The sequence below is a fragment of the Triticum aestivum genome, chromosome 3D (assembly GCF_018294505.1).
Source record: "Triticum aestivum cultivar Chinese Spring chromosome 3D, IWGSC CS RefSeq v2.1, whole genome shotgun sequence".
NCBI classification, from domain to species: domain Eukaryota; kingdom Viridiplantae; phylum Streptophyta; class Magnoliopsida; order Poales; family Poaceae; genus Triticum; species Triticum aestivum.
This window is the reverse complement of record NC_057802.1, coordinates 339,112,775-339,140,467: the sequence shown is the minus strand read 5'-3', so window position 1 is coordinate 339,140,467 and position 27,693 is coordinate 339,112,775.

The following is a 27,693-nucleotide window of genomic DNA, read 5'->3' as shown; positions in this document are numbered from 1 at the left end:
GCGGAGCGCCGGAAAAGGCCCCAAGATGAGATCTCACGGGTACAGAAGGTTGCGGCGGTGGAAATAGGGTTTTGGCTCCGTATCTGATGTTTTCAGGGTACGTAGGTATATATAGGAGGAAGTAGGTCGGTGGAGCTACGAGGGGCCCACGAGGGTGGAGGGCGCGCCCAGGGGGTAGGCGCGCCCCTGCCTCGTGGCTTCCTCGTTGATTGCTTGATGTCCACTCCAAGTCCTCTGGATCACGTTTGTTCCGAAACATCCAAAACAGATAATATAATAGCATGGAACAATAAAAAATTATAGATACATTGGAGACGTATCAAGCATCCCCAAGCTTAATTCCTGCTCGTCCTCGAGTAGGTAAATGATAAAAACAGAATTTTTGATGTGGAATGCTACTTAGCATAATTTTCAATGTAATTCTCTTAATTGTGGCATGAATATTCAGATCCGAAAGATTCAAGATAAAAGTTTAATATTGACATAAAAATAATAATACTTCAAGCATACTAACTAAGCAATTATGTCTTCTCAAAATAACATGGCCAAAGAAAGTTCATCCCAACAAAATCATATAGTTTGATCATGCTCCATTTTCGTCACACAAGAATGCTCTCATTATGCACAACCCCGATGACAAGCCAAGCAATTGTTTCATACTTTAGTAATCTCAAACTTTTTTCAACTTTCACGCAATACATGAGCGTGAGGCATGGATATAGCACTATGGGTGGAATAGAGCATGATGATGGGGGTTGTGTGGAGAAGACAAAAAGGAGAAAGTCTCACATTTACGCGGCTAATCAATGGGCTAGGGAGATGCCCATCAATTGATGTCAATGCAAGGAGTAGGGATTGCCATGCAACGGATGCACCAGAGCTATAAATGTATGAAAGCTCAACAAAAGAAACTAAGTGGGTGTGCATCCAACTTGCTTGCTCACGAAGACCTAGGGCATTTGAGGAAGCCCATTGTTGGAATATACAAGCCAAGTTCTATAATGAAAAATTCCCACTAGTATATGAAAGTGACAAAACAAAAGACTCTCTATCATAAAGATCATGGTGCTACTTTGAAGCACAAGTGTGGAAAAAAAGGATAGTAGCATTGCCCCTTTTTATTTTCTTTTTTTGGGCCTTCCTTTATTTATTTGGCCTTTCTCTCTTTTTTTATTTGGGACAATGCTCTATGAATGATGATCATCACACTTCTATTTATTTACAACTCAATTATTACAACTCGATACTAGAACAAAGTATGACTCTATATGAATGCCTCCGGCGGTGTACCGGGATGGGCAATGAATCAAGAGTGACATGTATGAAATAATATGCATGGTGGCTTTGCCACAAACACGATGTCAACTACATGATCATGCAAGGCAATATGACAATGATGAAGCGTGGCATGATAAACGGAAGGGTGGAAAGTTGCATGGCAATATATCTCGGAATGGCTATGGAAATGCCATAATAGGTAGGTATGGTGGCTGTTTTGAGGAAGATATAAGGAGGTTTATGTGTGATAGAGCGTATCGTATCACGGGGTTTGGATGCACCGGTGAAGTTTGCACCAACTCTCAAGGTGAGAAAGGGCAATGCACGGTACCGAAGAGGCTAGCAACGATGGAAGGGTGAGAGTGCGTATAATCCATGGACTCAACATTAGTCATAAAGAACTCACATACTTATTGCAAAAATCTACAAGTCATCAAAAACCAAGCACTACGTGCATGCTCCTAGGGGGATAGATTGGTAGGAAAAGACCATCGCTCGTCCCCGACCGCCACTCATAAGGAGGACAATCAAAGAACACCTCATGTTTCAAATTTGTTACACAACGTTTACCAACGTGCATGCTACGGGACTTGCAAACTTCAACACAAGTAGTTCTCAAATTCACAACTACTCAACTAGCACAACTTTAATATCACTACCTCCATATCTCAAAACAATCATCAAGTATCAAACTTCTCTTAGTATTCAACGCACTTATAAGAAAGTTTTTACTAATATTGGATGCCTATCATATTAGGACTAATTTCACAATTTAAGAAAATTACAATGTTGTTTTGTATGACTCTCAAAATAATATAAGTGAAGCATGAGAGAACAATAATTTCTATAAAACAAAACCATCACCGTGCTCTAAAAGATATAAGTGAAGCACTAGAGCAAAAACTATATAGCTCAAAAGATATAAGTGAAGCACATAGAGTATTCTGATAAATTCCGAATCATGTGTGTCTCTCTCAAAAGGTGTGTACAGAAAGGATGATTGTGGTGAACTAAAAAGCAAAGACTCAAATCATACAAGACGCTCCAAGCAAAACACATATCATGTGGTGAATAAAAATATAGCCCCAAGTAAAGTTACCGATAGACGAAGACGAAAGAGGGGATGCCTTCCGGGGCATCCCCAAGCTTAGGCTTTTGGCTGTCCTTGAATTTTACCTTGGGTGCCTTGGGCATCCCCAAGCTTAGGTTGTTGCCAATCCTTGTTCCATAATCCATCAAATCTTTACCCAAAACTTAAAAACTTCACAACACAAAACTCAACAGAAAATCTCATGAGCTCCGTTAGCGAAAGAAAACAAAACACCACTTCAAGGTACTGTAATGAACTCATTATTTATTTATATTGGTGTTAAACCTTCTGTATTCCAACTTCTCTATGGTTTATAAACTCTTTTACTAGCCATAGAATCATCAAAATAAGCAAACAACACACGAAAAACAGAATCTGTCAAAAACAGAACAGTCTGTAGTAATCTGTACCTAACGCAAACTTCTGGAACTCAGAAAAAACTACCAAAATATGACGACCTAGAAAATTTGTTTATTGATCTACTGCAACTAGAATCAGTATTTTATCACGTTCTGGTGATTTTTAACAATTGTTTTCGTGAACCAAAAGTTTCTGGAATTTTCAGCAAGATCAAATAACTATCAACCAAGAAGATCCTATAGGTTTAACTTGGCACAAACACTAATTAAAACTAAAAAAAATCTAACCAGAGGCAAGATCAAATATTTATTGTTAAACAGGAACAAAAAGCAAAAAAAACTAAAATAAAATTGGGTTGCCTCCCAACAAGCGCTATCGTTTAACGCCCCTAGCTAGGCATAAAAGCAAGGATAGATCTAAATATTGCCATCTTTGGTTTCAAGGTACTGTAATGAACTCATTCTTTATTTATATTGGTGTTAAACCTTCTGTATTCCAACTTCTCTATGGTTTATAAACTCTTTTACTAGCCATAGACTCATCAAAATAAGCAAACAACACACGAAAAACAGAATCTGTCAAAAACAGAACAGTCTGTAGTAATCTGTACCTAACGCAAACTTCTGGAACTCAGAAAAATCTACCAAAATAGGAAGACCTAGGAAATTTGTTTATTGATCTACTGCAACTAGAATCAGTATTTTATCACGTTCTGGTGATTTTTAACAATTGGTTTCGTGAACCGAAAGTTTCTGGAATTTTCAGCAAGATCAAATAACTATCAACCAAGAAGATCCTATAGGTTTAACTTGGCACAAACACTAATTAAAACATAAAAACAAATCTAACCAGAGGCTAGATCAAATATTTATTGCTAAACAGGACCAAACGCAAAAAAATAAAATAAAATTGGGTTGCCTCTCAACAAGCGCTATAGTTTAACGCCCCTAGCTAGGCATAAAAGCAAGGATAGATCTAAATATTGCCATCTTTGGTTTTAGGGAAGAAAACAGAAAACTTATTATCGATTGCATTGATATTTCTATTTTGATAAAGCACATGGCCATTAATGGTGGAAGAAAGATTAAGCACGTTACGGAAATTTGCATCTAAGCTAGCCTTCATCTCTTTGATAGTTTCGTTTTGATAAGAGAGCAAAAGGGAGGTAGAATCGACCTTGTCATTCATGGGGTGCCCAAATATAGTTTTCATCTTTTCATAGGTATCTATGGCATCCCCTTCAGGAAAACCTTCTTCAAAAATAGAGTCTAAGACATGCTTAAACGACGAGGGTAAGGCAACATAAAAGCTTTTTAAGTATATTTCAATTTGATATTGGGGAACATAGCTAGCTCGGATTCTTAGTAACCTATCCCAAGCATCTTTCAAAGACTCATCAAGTAAATAACGAAATATTCCGGAATCATCTTCATCAAAATTATTCAGAATCTCATTGATGACCCTGGTAGGTCTTTCTATAGCATCATTGTTTATGAGCTTAGAGAGTACAGAGGGATTATCCAAGGTGCTAAAACCAGGGAGAGAACCCCTAACCCTTTTTGATTCAGACATGGCGAAAGAAGGTCGAGCGGAAAAGAGGGCGAATAAAACGGCAAGGGTGAAGTGGGGGAGAGGAAAACGAGAGGCAAATGGCAAATAATGTAATGCGAGGGATAAGAGTTTGTGATGGGTACTTGGTATGTCTTGACTTGTGCGTAGACTCCCCGGAAACGGCGCCAGAAATCCTTCTTGCTACCTCTTGAGCACTGCGTTGGTTTTCCCTTGAAGAAGAAAGGGTGATGCAGTAAAGTAGCGTAAGTATTTCCCTCGGTTTTTGAGAACCAAGGTATCAATCCAGTAGGAGACCACGCTCGAGTCCCACGCACCTACACAAACAAATAAGAACCTTGCACCCAACGCGATAAAGGGGTTGTCAATCCCTTCACGGCCACTTGCAAAAGTGTCGGTGTACAAAAGAGGGGGCGCACCTTTGTACCCCTTTACCTGTGCACGGACAGTCGGAGCCGCACCTGCGGCCACACCAAGCAAAACAGGGTAGGTGAACCAAGGTAAAAACAAGCCCAAGACAGCCAGAGCAACGCCAAGACCGAGACCACAAAGAAGCAGAGAGGCGAAGCAGGTTCCCCCGGAAAGATCCTTGCGGGGGGCAGCCTCAGCGGCCCCGGCAAGGCCCTTGCGGGGGCGGCTCGCCCACGCCAGCGAAGTGAGCCACCCTTGAGCCCACGGGTTCCAAATCAACCAACCACGTTGGAACTAGGGCTCGGGAGGCACCTCCATGGCGGCATGCAGATCTTTGTGAAGACAAGGAATGTTCAAGATCAGATGAGGATTAAAAGACAACGGTCCTCGGCAAGATCCTTGCCGAGAAGAGCCACAAGACCCCCGGCAAGATCCTTGCCGGGGACGATAGCGCGCCACGGCAAGACCCTTGCCGGGCCACCCGACAAGGCTCTCACCGAGGACGCCAGCAGGGCCACTGTCAGGCCCGCACCAACCAAATCTCCACCGTCGTTCGCATGCAGCTGCCAGCCCAACTAGCTGGGCAGGCACCTCCATGGCAACATGCAGCGTCCAGGCCAACTCAGCAGGCGCCTGCGTGGCGGCATGCAGATCTTTGTGAAGGCTCCGCCACCGCGCCACCTCAGCTGCCTGCCTGCCTACATGGCACCGCGCGCATCGCTGGCTAGGGCGCGTGTCAAAGCAAGGAGGAGCGGCGATAGACGGGACGGGCCTCGCCCCTGTCCCCAATAAAGCTAGGGGACACCTCAGTGGCGCATTAAATGCGTCTTGTCTTGTAATACGAGCGATAAGCTCGCAATACTGTACGCCTTTCCACCTCCTGTATGCCACTGTGGCAGCCCCTTTCGACTATAAAAGGAGGCCCATGGCATACTGGAGAAGGATTCAGCTCTTTGGAACCACGCACCCACCATAGCTAGTTCGAGAGCTCAAGAACTCTTTGAAATACACCCACCAAAGCAAGACTAGGGTTTTACGCATCTTCGCGGCCCGAACCTGGGTAAACGATCCTTGTGCTGATAACTAATCCTGCTCTTCTCGCAACCCTGCGCCCCGGCAACCGTAGTAGGGATTCTTGTGATCCCATGGGTGTCGTTCCACACCGACATCTATGGCGCGCCAGGTAGGGGGCGCAATTGTGAGAATCTGGTCTAGTAGCTAGCCTAGCAGTTCTTCATCGCCATGGCTCCCAAGATGGAGACGGCCAAGAGAAAACACGGCACCGCCTGCGAGCGCGAAGGACGCCAGCGCCGCAACAGAAAAGCTAAGTCATTTAGAGCCCTGAGTTATTTCCTTTTATACCTAAGGTTATCGTCCCCGGAGATCTTGCCTATGTATGGAAAACCTGCACGCGAAGGGGCCCTCCCGCGATTGACAACGCCCTTGTTTTGTTTCGAGTCCGCTCAACAGCTCAAAGCGGACGCGTCGAGAGTGGTGGGGTAGCCTTCCACACTTGGCAACGCTCCCGACTCTGACTCGAGTCAAGCTCGACAGTTCGGGCGGCCGCGCTAAGGGCGGTAAGGTGGTTCTCCCGGCAGCACGCACACCCGGCAGGCCAATGGGGATCTGTCCCCAAGACGCCGCCCTGGGTTTACGCGCCGGCAAACCTACCCAGTTAACGTAGGGTGGACATACAAAGGGAGATTGAACAGGAAAATAACATGCATAATCTCAAAGTACTGCAGAGTTATATTACATCAATTGTTGCTGCGGTTCTAACTAAAGATAGAAATTGTCTTGGCCATGGACCTGCAGCGACGATAAGAAACGGGGTGCTTAATCCCGGCACTGGCCCTCCACCCTCAGAATTCCGGCGACACCGCTGATGATGGGCTTGATGCGCTCCCTGAGCGGCGCGAGGTTAGTATCCTCCGGCAAGCTCTCCAGCGCGGCGTCGAAGTCAAGGTCGGGGTACCAGTATGCCACCTTGGTGAGAACCTTGGTCACGGCACCCTGGTAAAGCCTCCGGGCCTCGTCGGCCAGCGAGGCCGCCCGGTTGGCGTGAAGCTGCTCCAGAGCCCCGAGAACGCACTCGAAGAACCAGGTCAGCTTGCGTTGGTGGTCCCGCTGCGCTCTGGGGCGTACCTCACATTTGGCATCCCCATGGTAGCCAGCTACGCGGTGATACTGCCGGCGACGTCCTCGAGGCGGCCGATCCAGCGGTTCACGCCCTCCTTGAAATCCTTATGATCGGCGGCCTCGTTCCTCTGCAGCTGCTTCTCGGTCTCCAGCTCCTTGGCCAGGGTCCCCTCCCAGGCTTAGGCCTCCGTGAGCATCCCCTCGAGGCCCTCCAGCTTCAGCGTGAGGTCCTTGATGGACTTGTTGGCCTCGGAGAGCTCCCCGGCCTTGCTGACGGCCGCGCCCTGCGCCTCCCTCAGGGCGCTGTTAAGCGTGTCCTTCTCCTGAGACAGCTTCAGGGCCTGCTCCTTCAGCCTGTCGCGCTCCACCTCCAGCTCCTTCACCTTGCCGGCGTGAACCTCGGCCTGGGCATCGAGCGCCTCTTTGTGCCTCTGCTCCAGCTCACTGGTCCGCTGCAAGACAAGCTTCCCCACCTCTTCATCCATGCCGCGGAGCGTGGCGGCAAGCTTCCCCTCGCGCGCGGCAAGGTCCTCCTCCTTGGAATTCATTGCGGCCTCGTGCTGGGTCCGGGCGGCTTTGGCGGCGGCGGCCAAGTTCTTCGCCGTCTCTTGGGCCTTCTCGATGTCGGCCAGCTTCATGATGAGCTCCACATCACGCTTGGCCAGCTCGCGTTGGGCGGTCCTCAGCTCCTCGTGAGCCTGGCGGAACCAGTCTTGCGTCTCGGCGACGCGCTTCTGGAGGTCCACCTCCGCCTTCTCCACCACCGCCATCCTAGACTTGGCCTTGTCCAGGCGGGCGCGGTGGAGCGCCTGGAGCTTCCGGAAGCTGGCGCCCATGGCGTGGAGGAGCCGTCGCCACCAGCGCTCGGCTCGTCAACGATCTCAAGCCCGGCGGCGGCAAGCGCCTCGTCGTCAAACACCTCCCCTTCGACGGGAGCCCTGGTGCTCGACGTGCCTGGGAGGTGGACGAAGAGATCCTCACCCACCTTCAGGTACTTGCCGGAGCCAGAGGCGGCAGAGGAGGAAGGCTGGTCATCGACCACCACCTCCTCGGCAGCAGCCCTGTCGGTCTCTCCGGCAGGCTCCTTGCCGGCCTCCTCGGCAGTAGCCTTGCCGGGCTCCCCGGCAGGCCCTTCGGCAGCGTCCTCCGCAGCACCACTGGCGTTTTCCTTGGCGGCGATCTTCTCGGCCTCCGCTGCGGTGTCCTTGGCCACGTCTTCGATGACGGTGTCCAGGTCCTCCCGATCCACCGAGAGAGGATATGGGCATCAAGAAGAGGGTGGGGTAGAGCCAAGATCAAAGATTCAAAAAGAAGAGAGAAAACGGGGACGAAAGGCTAGAGACTTACCAGTGCCAGGCTGAGAAGCAGAAGTCCCCTCCCCGCCAACATCTGGCGCCGAGGCAAAGCCACCAGCGCCCAAGTTCTCCTCCTCCATGTGCATGGGCTCGGCGTTTGGCGCCCTTGCCGGGGACGCCCCTCGGGGCGGCGTGGTCGATGGGGCGGCGTGTTGTGAGTAGCCCTCTGCGTCTCCTCCTGCATACCTGGCAAGGTCAGCACCAAAGTGTCAAACCCCTGACACATGTCGACGAGGGGAGAGTAATGAACTTACGCTGGGGGCTGTGCCGGGAGCTGCTGTCCGGGCTGCTCAACACCACCAGTGGCGCCCTCGAAGTACCAGCCAGGAGCTGGCCACCCGCCGAGACCTTGGCCCTCTTCACTCTCTGGGCCAGCGTCTCCACGTCCCTGCAAAGACGAAGACAAGTGACACAGATTGAGGAGACAGAGATGACGGGAAAGAGCCAGATACTCACTCGTCGTCCACCTCCTCCTCTGTTGTTTTCCTCTTCCTCCTCGGGCTGAGGGATCCGAAGTCGAAGGTGACCCCCGCGTCGGCGTCCGCCGAAGGAGGGGAGGAAGGCGGAGTCTGGGCTCGCTTGGGCGAAGATGACGCAGATGCTCTCTTCTTTGCCGTCGCGGCCTTCACCACTTTCTTCGCCGCCGCGGCCCTCGTCTGACGCGCGGACTCCTCTGGGGACTTCGGCCGCCGCGCCACCTTGACGAGCCGCACCGGCTCGCCAGAAGTGGCCCGCCGCAGGACTCGCCCTCTCCCCGTGGCCGGAGGGTCAACAGCCCCGGCCTCCTCCCCCGACGACTCGTCGGCCACATCCTCAACCAGAGGAGCCTCGGTGCCAGCGTTGCTGGCCTCCCCAGTGGCCTCCGCCCACCTGCCGAGCTCCTCCTCCTCCGCGGCCGTCGCGTCCTTGTCCTCCACACCACCGGTGCTGCCGACCTCCTCGGCAAGCTTCGCCTCCATCGCATTGGCGGCGATGTAGTCCAACTCCGCTTGGGTGGTGTCCTGGACGAGCAGCCGCTCGGCGTCGGCGTTGACGTATCCCTCATGCAGGGTGTCGAAGAACTGCTGCACCTCGATGTCCTCCGGCTCGGCCCAGCTCGGGTCAGGGCCATGCGCGTTGCAGTCCGGCATCATGGCGATGATGTAGGTCTGGCACGAATTGTTGCACAGCGGGACCACTCACGCCGGCAACTTGAACAAGGGCCCCTTGAAGACCTTGCCGGCCTTCGCAGCGGCCCTCGCGACCTTGCCGGTCCGATTGACCTCGCCGTCGCGGCCCACATCAAGCTGGAAGATTCGCTGGCAGAAATGGGCATGCCCCATCACTGTGAAATTGTGGTCGAGGCCGGGGCGGAGCCGCATGATGTCGGCGGGGTTCGTGAAGAGCCAGGCCGGCCTCCCCTTGTAGTGCAATGGAGCGATCCGGCAGCGGATGAAGTCCGCCCTGATCATCTCGAGGGTGAGCCCGGCCTTGGTGAGCCGAAGGATCCTGGTGGTGGCAATCATGAGCTTCTCGTCCTCGACGTCGACATCGCTCCAATCGCTTCTGCGGTCCGGCGGTGCCCGGCGAACTTCGCAGAACGCTGACGGGTCCTTCTCTTTGATCCAGCACCATCGGCCCCACCATTCTTCCCACCTCTCCTTCATGACGCCATCCGGGTGCGCTCCCTTGGACCTTGGGATCCAGGTGATGCAACCAAAAATGGCGCCTCCCGTTTGGATCCGAGGGAAGAAGTAATGGCGGAAGAGCGCCGTGTTGGGGTGCACCCCGGCGAAACCTTCGCAGAGGTGCGCGAAAAGGGCCATGCACGCCACAACATTTGGGGTAAAATCCAAGAGGCGAAAGCCAAAGGTGTGCATGATGTCGCTAAAGAAATCGGAGAAGGGAGGACAAAGCCCGCAAGAAAAATAGTCGACGAGGAAAGGTACCGATTCGGGGCAGCCTCGGCGCAGTTGGCGGGGATGACGCGCGTGGCTGGGTGCCCCAACTTCTCTCCCCCCGTCTTCACCCCCCACAAGGACTTGAAGGCCTCCCGGAGCTCGAACACGTCAACTGTCGAGGGGAATAAGGCGGACTACTTCCGCTGCACCGCCAGCGCACTCTCCGGCGGCTCCGTCACTCCGGCATCCTTGGCCACTCCCTTGCCCTTGGTGGATTTGGGCGACATAGTGGCTGAGGGAGGGGGGCAAGAAACAGAGGACGGCGGGGACGCGACGGCGGCGAGCAAGAGCGAAGCTTGGGGAAGAAGAGGAAGGCGAATGGAGGCTTTCGAGATTGGTTTTGCGCGAAGGATAAAAGGAACAGTGCGCCCGCGGTTATCCCTTTTTATGGGGAAGGTGTGGGTCGCGCTGCCCATTTACTGCGAGGTGACGCATGCGTGCGGGAACCGCCCCACGCATGCCGCCCACGTCACGCGCACCCCTCCACGTCGCGCATTCAACGCGGGTCGTGGGAAGCGCAGCGCGCGAAAAGTTTTACCATGGTAAAAACCGCCCCGCCTGCCCGCGCACCGTTTTGGGCCTGGCCCAACAACATGTCGCGCTTATGTGTGGCCCAGGCCCGTGGGCTCCTGTCGGTGTAAAAAAGAGGGGGCGCACAATTGTACCCCTTTACCTGTGCACGGACAGTCAGAGTCGCGCCCGCGGCCACACCAAGCAGAACAGGGGAGGTGAACCAAGGTAAAACTGAAGCCCAAGACAGCCAGAGCAACGCCAAGACCGAGACCACAAAGAAGCAGAGAGGCGAAGCAGGTTCCCCCAGCAAGATCCTTGCCGGGGGCAGCCTCAGCGGCCCCGGCAAGGCCCTTGCCGGGGCGGCTCGCCCACGCCAGCGGAGTGAGCCACCCTCGAGCCCACGGGTTCTAACTCAACCAACCATGTTGGAACTAGGGCTCGGGAGGCACCTCCATGGTGGCATGCAGATCTTTGTGAAGACAAGGAATGTTCAAGATCAGATGAGGATTAAAAGACAACGGTCCTCAGCAAGATCCTTGCCGAGGAGAGCCACAAGACCCCCGGCAAGATCCTTGCCGGGGACGACAGCGCGCCACAGCAAGACCCTTGCCGGGCAACCCGGCAAGGCTCTCACCGAGGACGCCAGCAGGGCCACTGCCAGGCTCGCACCAACCAAATCTCCACCGCCGTTCGCATGCAGCTGTCAGCCCAACCAGCCGGGCAGGCATCTGCTTGGCAACATGCAGCGTCCAGGCCAACTCAGCAGGCGCCTGCGTGGCGGCATGCAGATCTTTGTGAAGGCTCCGCCACCGCGCCACCTCAGCTGCCTGCCTGCTTACATGGCGCCGCGCGCATCGCTGGCCAGGGCGCGTGTCAAAGCAAGGAGGAGCGGCGACGGACGGGACGGGCCTCGCCCCCGTCCCCAATAAAGCTAGGGGACACCTCAGCGGTGCATTCAATGCGTCTTGTCCTGTAATACGAGCGATAAGCTCGCAATACTGTACGCCTTTCCACCTCCTGTATGCCACTGTGGCAGCCCCTTTCGACTATAAAAGGAGGCCCATGGCATACTGGAGAAGGATTCGACTCTTTGGAACCACGCACCCACCATAGCTAGTTCGAGAGCTCAAGAACTCTTTGAAATACACCCACCAAAGCAGGACTTGGGTTTTACGCATCTTCACGGCCCGAACCTGGGTAAACGATCCTTGTGCTGATTACTAATCCTGCTCTTCTCGCAACCCTGCGCCCCGGCAACCATAGTAGGGATTCTTGTGATCCCATAGGTGTCGTTCCACACCGACAAAAAGTGAGATCTGATGGAGATGATAAGATAATATTTTTGGTATTTTTATGATAAAGACTAAAAGTAAAGAAAGCAAGATAAACGGTGACAGAAATAGCTTGTTGACGGAAGATTAATATGATGGAAAATAGACCCCGGGGCCATAGATTTCGCTAGTGGCTTCTCTCAAGATAGAATAAGTATTACGGTGGTGAACAAATTACTGTCGAGCAATTGATAGAATTGAGCATAGTTATGAGAATATCTAGGTATGATCATGTATATAGGCATCACGTCCGTGACAAGTAGACCGACTCCTGCCTGCATCTACTACTATTACTCCACACATCGACCGCTATCCAGCATGCATCTAGAGTATTAAGTGCATAAGAACGGAGTAACGCTTTAAGCAAGATGACATGATGTAGAGGGATAAACTAATGCAATATGCTATAAACCCCATCTTTTTATCCTCGATGGCAACAATACAATACATGTCGTTTCCCCTACTGTCACTGGGATCGAGCACCGCATGATTGAACCCAAAGTTAAGCACTTCTCCCATTGCAAGAAAGATCAATCTAGTAGGCCAAACCAAACTGATAATTTAAAGAGACTTGCAAAGATAACCAATCATACATAAAATAATTCAGAGAAGATTCGAATATTGCTCATAGATAATCTTGATCATAAACCCACAATTCATCGGATCTCGACAAATACACCGCAAAAGGAGAGTTACATCGAATAGATCTCCAAGAAGACCGAGGAGAACTTTGTATTGAGATCCAAAGAGAGAGAAGAAGCCATCTAGCTAATAACTATGGACTCGAAGGTCTGAGGTAAACTACTCACACATCATCGGAGAGGCTATGGTGTTGATGTAGAAGCCCTCCGTGATCGATGGCCCCTCCGGTGGAGCGCCGGAACAGGCCCCAAGATGGGATCTCACGGGTACAGAAGGTTGTGGCAGTGGAAATAGGGTTTTGGCTCTGTATCTGATGTTTTCAGGGTACGTAGGTATATATAGGAGGAAGAAGTAGGTCGGTGGAGCAACGAGGGGCCCACGAAGGTGGAGGGCGCGCCCCCCTGCCTCGTGGCTTCCTCGTTGATTGCTTGACGTCCACTCCAAGTCCTCTGGATCACATTTTTTCCGAAAATCACGTTCCCGAAGGTTTCATTCCGTTTGGACTCCGTTTGATATCCTTTTCCTTCGAAATACTGAAATAGGCAAAAAACAGCAATTTGGGCTGAGCCTCCGGTTAATAGGTTAGTCCCAAAAATAATATAAAACTGTATAATAAAGCCCATTAAACATCCAAAACAGAATATAATAGCATGGCACAATAAAAAATTATAGATACGTTGGAGACGTATCAGCCATCTTTTAACCTTTTTCTTTGAACAACTTGGCATTCTCGTAGGCTTGGGTTCTCCATTCATCAAGTGAGCTAATGTCAAATAACCTATTCTCACCGGCAAGTTTGAAATCATAGTTGAGCTCTTTAATAGCCCAATAAGCTTTATGTTCTAGTTCGAGAGGCAAGTGACATGCTTTTCCATAAACCATTTTATACGGAGACATACCCATAGGGTTCTTATAAGCAGCTCTATAGGCCCATAATGCATCATCAAGTTTCTTAGACCAATTCTTCCTAGATCTATTCATAGTCTTTTGCAAAATTAATTTAATCTCTCTATTGCTCAATTCTACTTGACCACTAGACTGAGGATGATACGGAGATGCAATTCTATGGTTAACATCATATTTAGCAAGCATTTTACGAAAAGCACCATGAATAAAATGTGAACCACCATCATTCATTAACTATCTAGGGACTCCAAACCTCGGAAAAATAACTTCTTTAAGCATCTTAATATAAGTGTTATGATCAGCACTACTAGTTGGAATTGCTTCTACCCACTTAGTAACGTAATCAACAACAACTAAAATCTGTGTATACCCGTTAGAGGAAGGAAAAGGTCCCATATAATCAAGGCCCCAAACATCAAATGGTTCAATAACAAGTGAATAATTCATAGGCATTTCCTGACGTCTACAAATATTGCCAATTCTTTGGCATTCGTCATAAGACAAGACAAACTTACGAGCATCCTTGAACAGAGTAGGCGAGTAAAAACCGGATTGCAATACCTTGTGTGCAGTTCTATCTCCAGCGTGGTGTCCAACGTAGGACTCGGAGTGGCACTTGCATAGGATCTGTTCCTGTTCATGCTCAGGTACACAATGTCTAATAACACCATCTACTCCTTCTTTATAAAGATGTGGGTCATCCCAGAAGTAATGTCTTAAATCATAGAAAAACTTTTTCTTTTGCTAGTATGTGAAACTAGGTGGTATAAATTTAGCGACAATGTAATTAGCATAACCAGCATACGATGGAGCATTACAAGAAGCATTTATGACAGCAAATTGTTCACCAGGAAAGCTATCATCAATAGACAGTGGGTCATCACGAACATTTTCTAATCTAGATAAGTTGTCTGCAACGGGGTTCTCAGCTCCCTTTCTATCAATAATATGCAAATCAAATTCTTGTAACAAGAGAACCCATCTAATTAGTCTAGGTTTAGCATCTTTCTTTTCCATAAGATATTTAATAGCAGCATGATCAGTGTGAACAGTTACTTTGGAATCAACAATATAAGATTTGAACTTATCACAAGCAAAAACAACTGCTAAAAATTCCTTTTCAGTAGTAGCATAATTTCTCTGGGCACTGTCCAGAGTTTACTAGCATAATGAATAACATTTAATTTCTTATCAACTCTTTGCCCTAGAACAGCACCGACAGCATAATCACTAGCATCGCACATAATTTCAAAGGGTAAATTCCAATCAGGTGGCTGAATAATAGGTGCAGAAATCAAGGCTTTCTTAAGTATTTCAAATGCTTCTACACAATCATCATCAAAAACAAAAGGGACATCTTTTTGAAAGAGATTAGTGAGAGGCCTATAAATTTTAGAGAAGTCTTTAATAAACCTCCTATAGAAACCAGCATGACCAAGAAACTTCTTATACCTTTGATATCCTTAGGACACGTCATCGTTTCAATAGCATCTACTTTAGCTTTATCAACTTCCATACCTCTTTCAGAAATTTTATGTCCCAAGACAATAGCTTCATTAACCATAAAGTGGCACTTCTCCCAATTCAAGGCAAGATTAGTTTCTTCACATCTCTATAAAACTCGATCAAGGTTGCTTAAGCAATCAACTAAAGAAGTTCCGTAAACAGAGAAATCATCCATGAAAACCTCAACAATATTTTCGCAAAAGTCAGAAAATATAGCAGTCATACATCTTTGAAAGGTAGCAGGTGCATTGCATAAACCAAAAGGCAAACGTCTATAAGCAAATGTACCGAAAGGGCAAGTAAAGGTGGTCTTCTCCTGATCATCTTTTGACACAGGTATTTGAGATAACCAGAATAACCATCTAGGAAGCAAAAATGTGTATGTTTGGATAGTCTTTCTAGCATTTGGTCAATAAAAGGTAGAGGGTAATTCTCTTTTCTAGTAGCTTTATTCAATTTGTGAAAATCAATTACCATTCTATAACCTATAACAATTCTTTGTGGAATCAATTCATTCTTATCATTAGGAACAACAGTAATACCTCCTTTCTTAGGGACACAATGAACAGGACTTACCCATTTACTATCAGCAATAGGATAAATTATACCTGCCTCCAGAAACTTTAGTATTTCATTTCTTACCACTTCTTTCATCTTAGGATTTAACCTTCATTGGTGATCAACATCTGGTTTAGCATCAGGCTCCAATCTAATTTTGTGCTGACATAGAGTGGGACTAATGCCCTTAAGATCATCAAGAGTATATCCAATAGCGGCACGGTGCTTCTTCAGAGTTTTCAATAATTTCTTTTCTTCATGCTCTGAAAGGTTAGCACTAATAATAACAGGATATATCTTCTTTTCATCTAGATAAGCATATTTCAAAGTATCAGGTAATTGTTTAAGCTCAAACACGGGATTACCCTTGGGTGGAGGAGGATCCCCAAGGATTTCAACAAGCAAATTGTGTTTCAAAATAGGCCCTTGATTAAAGAATATTTCATCTATTTCCCTTATTTCATTCATAAACATATCATTTTCATGGTCTAGCAAATATTGTTCTAAAGGATCAGTAGGAGGCACGACATTAGAAGCAAGACCAATAATTTCATCCTTACTAGGCAATTCTTTATCATGGGGTTGTCTACGAAATTTAGAGAAATTAAAGTCATGAGACATATACCCTAAACCAATAGTAACAATATCTTTCTTGCAGTCTATCTTAGCATTAACAGAATTCAAGAAAGATCTACCAAATATAATGGGACAAAAATCATCTTGTGGGGAAACAAGAACAAGAAAATCAGCATGATATTTTATCTTCCCACACAAGACTTCAACATCTCTAACAATCCCAATTGGTAATATAGTATCTCTGCTGGTGAAATATCATTCATAATTTCTCGGTACAAGGTATAAGGAATTGCACTCACACTAGCACCCACATCACATAAACCATGATAACAATGATCTCCAATTTTAACGGAAACAACAGGCATGCCAACAACAGGTCTATGTTTATCTTTAATATCGGGTTTAGCAATTCTAGCAGCTTTATCACAGAAATAAATAACATGCCCATCAATATTATCGACCAAGAGATCCTTAACCACAGCAATAGTAGGTTCAACTTTAATTTGTTCAGGGGTGTAGGTGTTCTAGTATAACTCTTATGAACCACAGTTGAAGCTTTAGCATGCTCCTTTATTCTAACAGGAAAACGTGGTTTCTCAATATAAGTAGTAGGAATAATACAATCAACATTATAAGTAATAATTTCTTCTTCAACTTTAATAGGTTCTATAACTTTGACTTCAATGGGTGGATGATATTTAATCCACTTCTCCTTAGGGAGATCAACATGAGTAGCAAAATATTCACAGAAAGAAGCTACTATCTCAGAGTAAGTCCATATTTAGTGCTAAAATCACGAAAAGCATCGGTATCCATAAAAGATTTAACACAATCAAACTCAAGGTTTATACCTGACTCCTTACCTTCGTCGAGTTCCCAATCTTCATAGTTGCATTTAATTCTTTCCAATAAATCCCGTTTGAATTCAATATCCTTCTTCATAAAAGAACCAGTACAAGAAGTATCGAGCATGGATCGATCATTATGAGAAAGCCGAGCATAAATTTTTTGAATAATAATTTCTCTTGAGAGCTCATGATTGGGGCATGAATATAACATTGACTTCAGCATCCCCCAATATTGAGCGATACTTTCTCCTTCACGAGGCAAAAAATTATATATATAATTCTGATCACGATGAACCAGATGCATAGGACAAAAATTCTGATGAAATTCCAATTTCAATAGGTTGTAGTTCCTTTATCCAATATCATCACATAGCCTATACCATGTCAATGGCATTCCCTTAAAAGATAAAGGGAAGACCATCTTCTTGACAACATCCTCGGGCACACCTGCAAGCTTAAATAATCCACGAACTTCATCCATATAGATTAGGTGCATATCGGGATGTAATGTTCCATCTCCTGCATAAGGATTAGCTAGCAGTTTCTCTATCATACCCGAAGGAATTTCATAATAAATATTTTCAATAGGTGCAGTAGGTTGTGGAGCAACTCTTTGCTCTTCCGGTCGAGGTGAAGATACCCCGAACAAGCCCCTCAAAGGATTATTTTCCATAGTAACAAGTGACAGTAAATTTCAGCACACTATACAAATGTTTCCTTACCAAAGGTGCTTCACTCCCCGGCAACGATGCCAGAAAAGAGTCTTGATGACCCACAAGTATAGGGGATCTATCATAGTCCTTTCGATAAGTAAGACTGTCGAAGCCAATGAGGAGCCGAAGGAAATGACAAGCGGTTTTCAGCAAGGTATTTTGTGCAAGCACTGAAATTGTCGGTAACAGATACTTGTGTGATAAGATAATTCGTAACGGGTAACAAGTAACAAAATTAAACAAGGTGCAGCAAGGTGTCCCAATCCTTTTTGTAGCAAAGGACAAGCACGGACGAACTCTTATATAAAGCAAAGCGCTCCCGAGGACACATGGGAATTACTGTCAAGCTAGTTTTCATCATGCTCATATGATTCGCGTCTGTTACTTTGATAATTTGATATGTGGGTGGGCCGGTGCTTGGGTGCTGCCCTTACTAGGACAAGCCTCCCACTTATGAGTAACCCCTCTCGCAAGCATCCGCGACTATGAAAGAAGAATTAAGATAAATCTAACCATAGCATGAAACATATGGATCCAAATCAGCCCCTTACGAAGCAACACATAAACTAGGGTTTAAGCTTCTGTCACTCTAGCAACCCATCATCTACTTATTACTTCCCAATGCCTTCCCCTAGGCCCAAATAATGGTGAAGTGTCATGTAGTCGACGTTCACATAACACCACTAGAGGAGAGACAACATACATCTCATCAAAATATCGAAAGAATACCAAATTCGCATGATTACTTATAACAAGACTTTTCCCATGTCCTCAGGAACAAACATACCTACTCACAAAGCATATTCATGTTCATAATCAGAGGAGTATTAATTATCATTAAGGATCTGAACATATGATCTTCCACCGAATAAACCAACTAGCATCAACTACAAAGAGTAATCAACACTACTAGCAACCCACAGGTACCAATATGAGGTTTTGAGTCAGAGATCGGATACAAGAGATGAACTAGGGTTTGAGAGGAGATGGTGCTAGTGAAGATGTTGATGGAGATTGACCCCCTCTCGATGAGAGGATCGTTGGTGATGACGATGGTGATGATTTCCTCCTCCGGGAGTGATGTTTCCTCGGCAAAACAGCTCCGCCGGAGCCCTATAATGGTTTTGCCCAGGTTCCGCCTCGAGATGGTGGCGCTTCGTCCTGAAAGCTTCCTTCTTATTTTTTTTCCAGGTCAAAACACACCATATAGTAGAAGATGGGCGTCGGGGGCCTGCCAGGGATCCCACAAGGACGGGGGGCGCGCCCTCCACCCTTGTGGCTGGCTGGTGGCCCCCTTCTGGTGCTTTCTTCGCCCAATATTTTTTATATATTCCAAAAATATTCTCCGTGAAGTTTCAGGACTTTTGGAGTTGTGTGGAATATGTCTCTAATATTTGCTCCTTTTCCAGTCCAGAATTCCAGCTGCCGGCATTCTCCCTCTTCATGTAAACCTTATAAAATAAGAGATAAAAGGCATAAGTATTGTGATATAATGTGTAATAATAGCCCATAATGCAATAAATATCAATATAAAAGCATGATGCAAAATGGACGTATCAAGCCACTTGTGTAATTGTATGCTTAATTTGGCTTTGCAATGCCGTCTTTTTAAGTATATATGTTGATGCTCTGTAGACAGTGTTGGGGAACGTAGCAGAAATTCAAAATTTTCTACGCATCACCAAGATCAATCTATGGAGTAATCTAGCAACGAGGGGAAGGGGAGTGAATCTACATACCCTTGTAGATCGCGATGCGGAAGCGTTGCAAGAACGCGGATGAGGGAGTCGTACTCGTAGCGATTCAGATCGCGGTTGATTCCGATCTAAGCACCGAAAGAACGGTGCCTCCGCGTTCAACACACGTGCAGCCCGGTGACGTCTCCCACGCCTTGATCCAGCAAGGAGAGAGGGAGAGGTTGGGGAAGACTCCATCCAGCAGCAACACGACGGCATGGTGGTGGTGGAGGAGCGTGGCAATCCCGCAGGGCTTCGCCAAGCACCGCGGGAGAGGAGGAGGAGGAAGAGGGGTAGGGCTGCGCCAAAAGGAGACGTTCTCATGTCTCTTGGGCAGCCCAAACCTCAACTATATATAGGGGGGAAGGGGGCTGCGCCCCCCTTAGGGTTTCCACCCCCAAGAGGAGGCGGCCAGCCCTAGATCCCATCAAGGGGGGCGGCCAAGGGGAGGAGAGGGGGGGCGCCCCACTAGATGGGCCCTAAGGCCCATCTGGACCTAGGGTTTGCCCCCTCCCACTCTCCCATGCGCCTTGGGCCTTGGTGGGGGGGCGCACCAGCCCACCTGGGGCTGGTCCCCTCCCACACTTGGCCCACGCAGCCTTCTGGGGCTGGTGGCCCCACTTGGTGGACCCCCGGGACCCTCCCGGTGGTCCCGGTACATTACCGATTTCACCCGAAACTTTTCCGGTGACCAAAACAGGACTTCCCATATATAAATCTTTACCTCCGGACCATTCCGGAACTCCTCGTGACGTCCGGGATCTCATCCGGGACTCCGAACAACATTCGGTAACCACGTACATACTTTCCCTATAACCCTAGCGTCATCGAACCTTAAGCGTGTAGACCCTACGGGTTCGGGAACCATGCAGACATGACCGAGACGTTCTCCGGTCAATAACCAACAGCGGGATCTGGATACCCATGTTGGCTCCCACATGTTCCACGATGATCTCATCGGATGAACCACGATGTCGGGGATTCAATCAATCCCGTATGCAATTCCCTTTGTCTATCGGTATGTTACTTGCCCGAGATTCGATCGTCGGTATCCCGATACCTTGTTCAATCTCGTTACCGGCAAGTCTCTTTACTCGTTCCGTAACTCACATCATCCCGTGATCAACTCCTTGGTCACACTGTGCACATTATGATGATGTCCTACCGAGTGGGCCCAGAGATACCTCTCCGTTTACACGGAGTGACAAATCCCAGTCTCGATTCGTGCCAACCCAACAGACACTTTCGGAGATACCTGTAGTGCACCTTTATAGTCACCCAGTTACGTTGTGACGTTTGGTACACCCAAAGCATTCCTACGGTATCCGGGAGTTGCACAATCTCATGGTCTAAGGAAATGATACTTGACATTAGAAAAGCTCTGAGCAAACGAACTACACGATCTTGTGCTAGGCTTAGGATTGGGTCTTGTCCATCACATCATTCTCCTAATGATGTGATCCCGTTATCAACGACATCCAATGTCCATGGTCAGGAAACCGTAACCATCTATTGATCAACGAGCTAGTCTCCTAGAGGCTTACTAGGGACATGGTGTTGTCTATGTATCCACACATGCATCTGAGTTTCCTATCAATACAATTCTAGCATGGATAATAAACGATTATCATGAACAAGGAAATATAATAATAACCTATTTATTATTGCCTCTAGGGCATATTTCCAACAGTCTCCCACTTGCACTAGAGTCAATAATCTAGTTCACATCACCATGTGATTAACACTGACAGGTCACATCACCATGTGACCAACATCCAAAGAGTTTACTAGAGTCAACAATCTAGTTCACATCTCTATGTGATTAACACTCAATGAGTTCTGGTTTGATCATGTTATGCTTGTGAGAGAGGTTATTAGTCAACGGGTCTGAACCTTTCAGATCCGTGTGTGCTTTACGAATATCTATGTCATCTTGTGGATGCTACCACGCGCTATTTGGAGCCATTTCAAATAATTGCTCTACTATACGAATCCGGTTTACTACTCAGAGTCATCCGGATTAGTGTCAAAGTTCGCATCGACGTAACCCTTTACGACGAACTCCTTTTCACCTCCATAATCGAGAAAATTCCTTAGTCCACTAGATACTAAGGATAAGTTCGACCGCTGTCATGTGATCCATTCCCGGATCACTATTGTACCCCTTGACCAACTCATGGCAAGGCACACTTCATGTGCGGTACACAGCATAGCATACTGTAGAGCCTACGTCTGAAGCATAGGGGACGACCTTCGTCCTTTCTCTCTCTTCTGCTGTGGTCAGGTCTTGAGTCTTACTCAATACTCACACCTTGTAACACAGCCAAGAACTCCTTCTTTGCTGATCTATTTTGAACTCTTTCAAAATCATGTCAAGGTGTGCGTTCTTTGAAAGTATCATCAGGCGTCTTGATCTATCTCTATAGATCTTGATGCCCAATATGTAAGCAGCTTTATCCAGGTCTTCCTTTGAAAAACTCCTTTCAAACAACCCTTTATGCTTTCCAGAAATTTTACATCATTTCGGATCAACAATATGTCATTCACATATACTTATCAGAAATGTTGTAGCGCTCCCACTCACTTTATTGTAAATACAAGTTTCTAACAAACTTTGTATAAACCCAAAAACTTTGATCACTCCATCAAAGCGTATATTCTGACTCCGAGATGCTTGCTCTAGTCCATGGAAGGATCGCTGGAGCTAGCATACCTTTTAGCATCCTTAGGATCGACAAAACCTTTCTGATTGTATCACATACAACCTTTCCTTACGAAAACTGGTAAGGAAACTTGTTTTGACATCCATCTGCCAGATTTCATAAATGCAGCTAATGCTAACATGATTCCGACGGACTTAAGCATCGCTACGGATGAGAAAATCTCATCGTAGTCAACTCCTTGAACTTGTGGAAATACTCTTTGCCACAAGTCGAGCTTCATAGACGGTAACATTACCGTCCACGTCCGTCTTCTTCTCAAAGATCCATTTATCTCGGATTTCATGGCTTCTAACCATTTGTCGGAATATGGGCCCACCATCGCTTCTCCATAGCTCGTAGGTTCATTGTTGTCCAACAACATGACTTCCAAGACAGGATCACGTACTACTCTGAAGTATTACGCATCCTCGTCGTCCTACGAGGTTTGGTAGTGACTTGATCCGAAGTTTCATGATCACTATCATAAGCTTCCACTTCAATTGGTGTAGGTGCCACAGGAACAACTTCCTGTGCCCTGCTACACACTAGTTGAAGTGACGGTTCAATAACCTTATCAAGTCTCCACCATCCTCCCACTCAATTCTTTCGAGAGAAACTTTTCCTCGAGAAAGGACTCGTTTCTAGAAGCAATTACTTTTGCTTCCAGATCTGAAATAGGAGGTATACCCAACTGTTTTGGGTATTCTATGAAGATGCATTTATCCGCTTTGGGTTCGAGCTTATCAGCCTGAAACTTTTTCACATAAGCATCGCAGCCCCAAACTTTTAAGAAACGACAACTCAGGTTTCTCTAAACGGTGTCGTCTCAACGGAATTGCGTGGTGCCCCTTTTAAAGTGAATGCGGTTGTCTCTAATGCCTAACCCATAAACGATAGTGGTAATTTGATAAGAAACATCATGGTATGCACCATATCCAATAGGGTGCAGTTATGATGTTCGGACACACCATCACACTATGGTGTTCCAGGCGGTATTAATTGTGAAACACTTTCCACAATGTCTTAATTGTGTGCCAAACTCGTAACTCAGATATCATCTCTATGATCATATCATAGACATTTTATCCTCTTGTCACGACGATCTTCAACTTCACTCTGAAATTACTTGAACCTTTCAATAATTCAGACTTGTGTTTCATCAAGTAAATATCTCAGCATCTACTCAAATCATCTGTGAAGTAAGAACATAACGATATCCACTGCATGCCTCAGCACTCATTGGACTGCATACATCAAAATGTATTACTTCCAATAAGTTGCTCTCTTGTTCCATCTTACTGAAAACGAGGACTTTCAGTCATCTTGCCCATGTGGTATGATTTGCATGTCTCAAGTGATTCAAAATCAAGTGAGTCCAAACGATCCATCTGCATGGAGTTTCTTCATGCATATATACCAATAGACATGGTTCGCATGTCTCAATCTTTTCAAAAACGACTGAGTCCAAAGATCCATCTACATGGAGCTTCTTCATGCGTTCTATACCAATATGACTCAAATGGCAGTGCCACAAGTATGTGGAACTATCATTACTATTTTATATCTTTTGGCACGAACATGTGTATCACTACGATCGAGATTCATTTTAGGTGCAAGACCATTGAAGGTATTATTCAAATAAACAGAGTAACCATTATTCTCCTTAAATGAATAACCGTATTGCGATAAACATAATCCAATCATGCTCAACGCAAACACCAAATCTCGATGGTAGAGGGAGCATGCGATGCTTGATCACATCAACCTTGGAAACATTTCCAACACATATCGTCATCTCACCTTTAGCTAGTCTCCGTTTATTCCGCAGCTTTTATTTCGAGTTACTAACACTTAGCAACCGAACCGGTATCTAATACCCTGGTGCTGCTAGGAGTACTAGTAAAGTACACATTCATATAATGTATATCCAATATACTTCTGTCGACCTTGCCTGCCTTCTCATCTACCAAGTGTCTAGGGTAGTTCCGCTTCAGTGACCGTTCCCCTCATTACAGAAGCACTTAGTCTCGGGTTTGGGTTCAACCTTGGGATTCTTTCACTAGAGCAGCAAATGACTTGCTGTTTCATGAAGTATCCCTTTTGCCCTTGCCCTTCTAGAACTAGTGGTTTTACTAACCATCAACAATTGATGCTCCTTCTTGATTTCTACTCTCGCGGTGTCAAACATCGCGAATAGCTCAAGGATCATCATAACTATCCCTGATATGTTATAGTTCATCACGAAGCTCTACTAGCTTGGTGGCAGTGACTATGGAGAACTATCACTATCTCATCTGGGAGATTAACTCCCACTCGATTCAAGCGATTGTGGTACTCAGACAATCTGAGCACATGCTCAACGATTGAGCTTTTCTCCCTTAGTTTGCAGGCTTAAGAAACTTGTCAGAGGTCTCATACCTCTTGACGTGGGCACTAGTCTGAAATCCCAATTTCAGTCTTCGGAACATCTCACATGTTCTGCGACGTTTCAAAAACGTCTTTGGTGCCACAATTCTAAACCGTTAGCATTACGCACTGAACTATCACGTAGTCATCAAAACGTGTATGTCAGATGTTTCGTAACATCTACAGACGACGCTGAGGTTCAGCACACCGAGCGGTGCATTAAGGACATAAGCCTTCTGTGCAGCAATGAGGACAATCCTCAGTTTACGGACCCAGTCCGCATAATTGCTACTACCAACTTTCAACTAAATTTTCTCTAGGAACATATCTTAAACAGTAGAACTAAAGCGTATGACATAATTTGCAAAGACCTTTTGACTATGTTCATGATAATGAAGTTCATCTGATTATTGAATGAACTCCCACTCAGATAGACATCCCTCTAGTCATCTAAGTGATACATGATCCGAGTCAAACTAGGCCGTGTCCGATCATCACGTGAGACGGACTAGTCATCATCGGTGAACATCTCCATGTTGATCGTATCTACTATACGACTCATGTTCGACCTTTCGGTCTCTTGTGTTCCGAGGCCATGTCTGTACATGCTAGGCTCGTCAAGTCAACCTAAGTGTTTCGCATGTGTTCCGAGGCCATGTCTGTACATGCTAGGCTCGTCAACACCCGTTGTATTCGAACGTTAGAATCTATCACACCCGATCATCACGTGGTGCTTCGAAACAACGAACCTTCGCAACGGTGCACAGTTAGGGGGAACACGTCTCTTGAAATTTTTAGTGAGGGATCATCTTACTTACTACCGTCGTTCTAAGCAAATAAGATGCATAACATGATAAACATCACATGCAATCAAATAGTGACATGATATGGCCAATATCATTTTGCTCCTTTGATCTCCATCTTCGGGGCACCATGATCATCTTTGTCACCGGCATGACACCATGATCTCCATCATCATGATCTCCATCATTGTGTCTTCATGAAGTTGTCACGCCAACGATTACTTCTACTTCTATGGCTAACGCGCTTAGCAATAAAGTAAAGTAATTTACATGGCGTTATTCAATGACACGCAGGTCATACAAAAATAAAGACAACTCCTATGGCTCCTGCCGGTTGTCATACTCATCGACATGCAAGTCGTGATTCCTATTACAAGAATATGATCAATCTCATACATCACATATATCATTCATCACATCTTCTGGCCATATCACATCACATAGCACATGCTGCAAAAACAAGTTAGACGTCCTCTAATTGTTGTTGCAAGTTTTTACGTGGCTTGTATAGGTTTCTAGCAAGAACGTTTCTTACCTACGTAAAACCACAACGTGATATGCCAATTTCTATTTACCCTTCATAAGGACCCTTTTCATCGAATCCGTTCCGACTAAAGTGGGAGAGACAGACACCCGCTAGCCACCTTATGCAACTAGTGCATGTCAGTCGGTGGAACCTGTCTCACGTAAGTGTACGTGTAAGGTCGGTCCGGGCCGCTTCATCCCACAATGCCGCCGAAACAAGATAAGACTAGTAGCGGCAAGAAGAATTGACAACATCGACGCCCACAACTACTTTGTGTTCTACTCGTGCATAGAAACTACGCATAGACCTAGCTCATGATGCCACTGTTGGGGAACGTAGCAGAAATTCAAAATTTTCTACGCATCACCAAGATCAATCTATGGAGTAATCTAGCAACGAGGGGAAGGGGAGTGAATCTACATACCCTTGTAGATCGCGATGCGGAAGCGTTGCAAGAACGCGGATGAGGGAGTCGTACTCGTAGCGATTCAGATCGCGGTTGATTCCGATCTAAGCACCGAAAGAACGGTGCCTCCGCGTTCAACACACGTGCAGCCCGGTGACGTCTCCCACGCCTTGATCCAGCAAGGAGAGAGGGAGAGGTTGGGGAAGACTCCATCCAGCAGCAACACGACGGCATGGTGGTGGTGGAGGAGCGTGGCAATCCCGCAGGGCTTCGCCAAGCACCGCGGGAGAGGAGGAGGAGGAAGAGGGGTAGGGCTGCGCCAAAAGGAGACGTTCTCATGTCTCTTGGGCAGCCCAAACCTCAACTATATATAGGGGGGAAGGGGGCTGCGCCCCCCTTAGGGTTTCCACCCCCAAGAGGAGGCGGCCAGCCCTAGATCCCATCAAGGGGGGCGGCCAAGGGGAGGAGAGGGGGGGCGCCCCACTAGATGGGCCCTAAGGCCCATCTGGACCTAGGGTTTGCCCCCTCCCACTCTCCCATGCGCCTTGGGCCTTGGTGGGGGGGCGCACCAGCCCACCTGGGGCTGGTCCCCTCCCACACTTGGCCCACGCAGCCTTCTGGGGCTGGTGGCCCCACTTGGTGGACCCCCGGGACCCTCCCGGTGGTCCCGGTACATTACCGATTTCACCCGAAACTTTTCCGGTGACCAAAACAGGACTTCCCATATATAAATCTTTACCTCCGGACCATTCCGGAACTCCTCGTGACGTCCGGGATCTCATCCGGGACTCCGAACAACATTCGGTAACCACGTACATACTTTCCCTATAACCCTAGCGTCATCGAACCTTAAGCGTGTAGACCCTACGGGTTCGGGAACCATGCAGACATGACCGAGACGTTCTCCGGTCAATAACCAACAGCGGGATCTGGATACCCATGTTGGCTCCCACATGTTCCACGATGATCTCATCGGATGAACCACGATGTCGGGGATTCAATCAATCCCGTATGCAATTCCCTTTGTCTATCGGTATGTTACTTGCCCGAGATTCGATCGTCGGTATCCCGATACCTTGTTCAATCTCGTTACCGGCAAGTCTCTTTACTCGTTCCGTAACTCACATCATCCCGTGATCAACTCCTTGGTCACACTGTGCACATTATGATGATGTCCTACCGAGTGGGCCCAGAGATACCTCTCCGTTTACACGGAGTGACAAATCCCAGTCTCGATTCGTGCCAACCCAACAGACACTTTCGGAGATACCTGTAGTGCACCTTTATAGCCACCCAGTTACGTTGTGACGTTTGGTACACCCAAAGCATTCCTACGGTATCCGGGAGTTGCACAATCTCATGGTCTAAGGAAATGATAC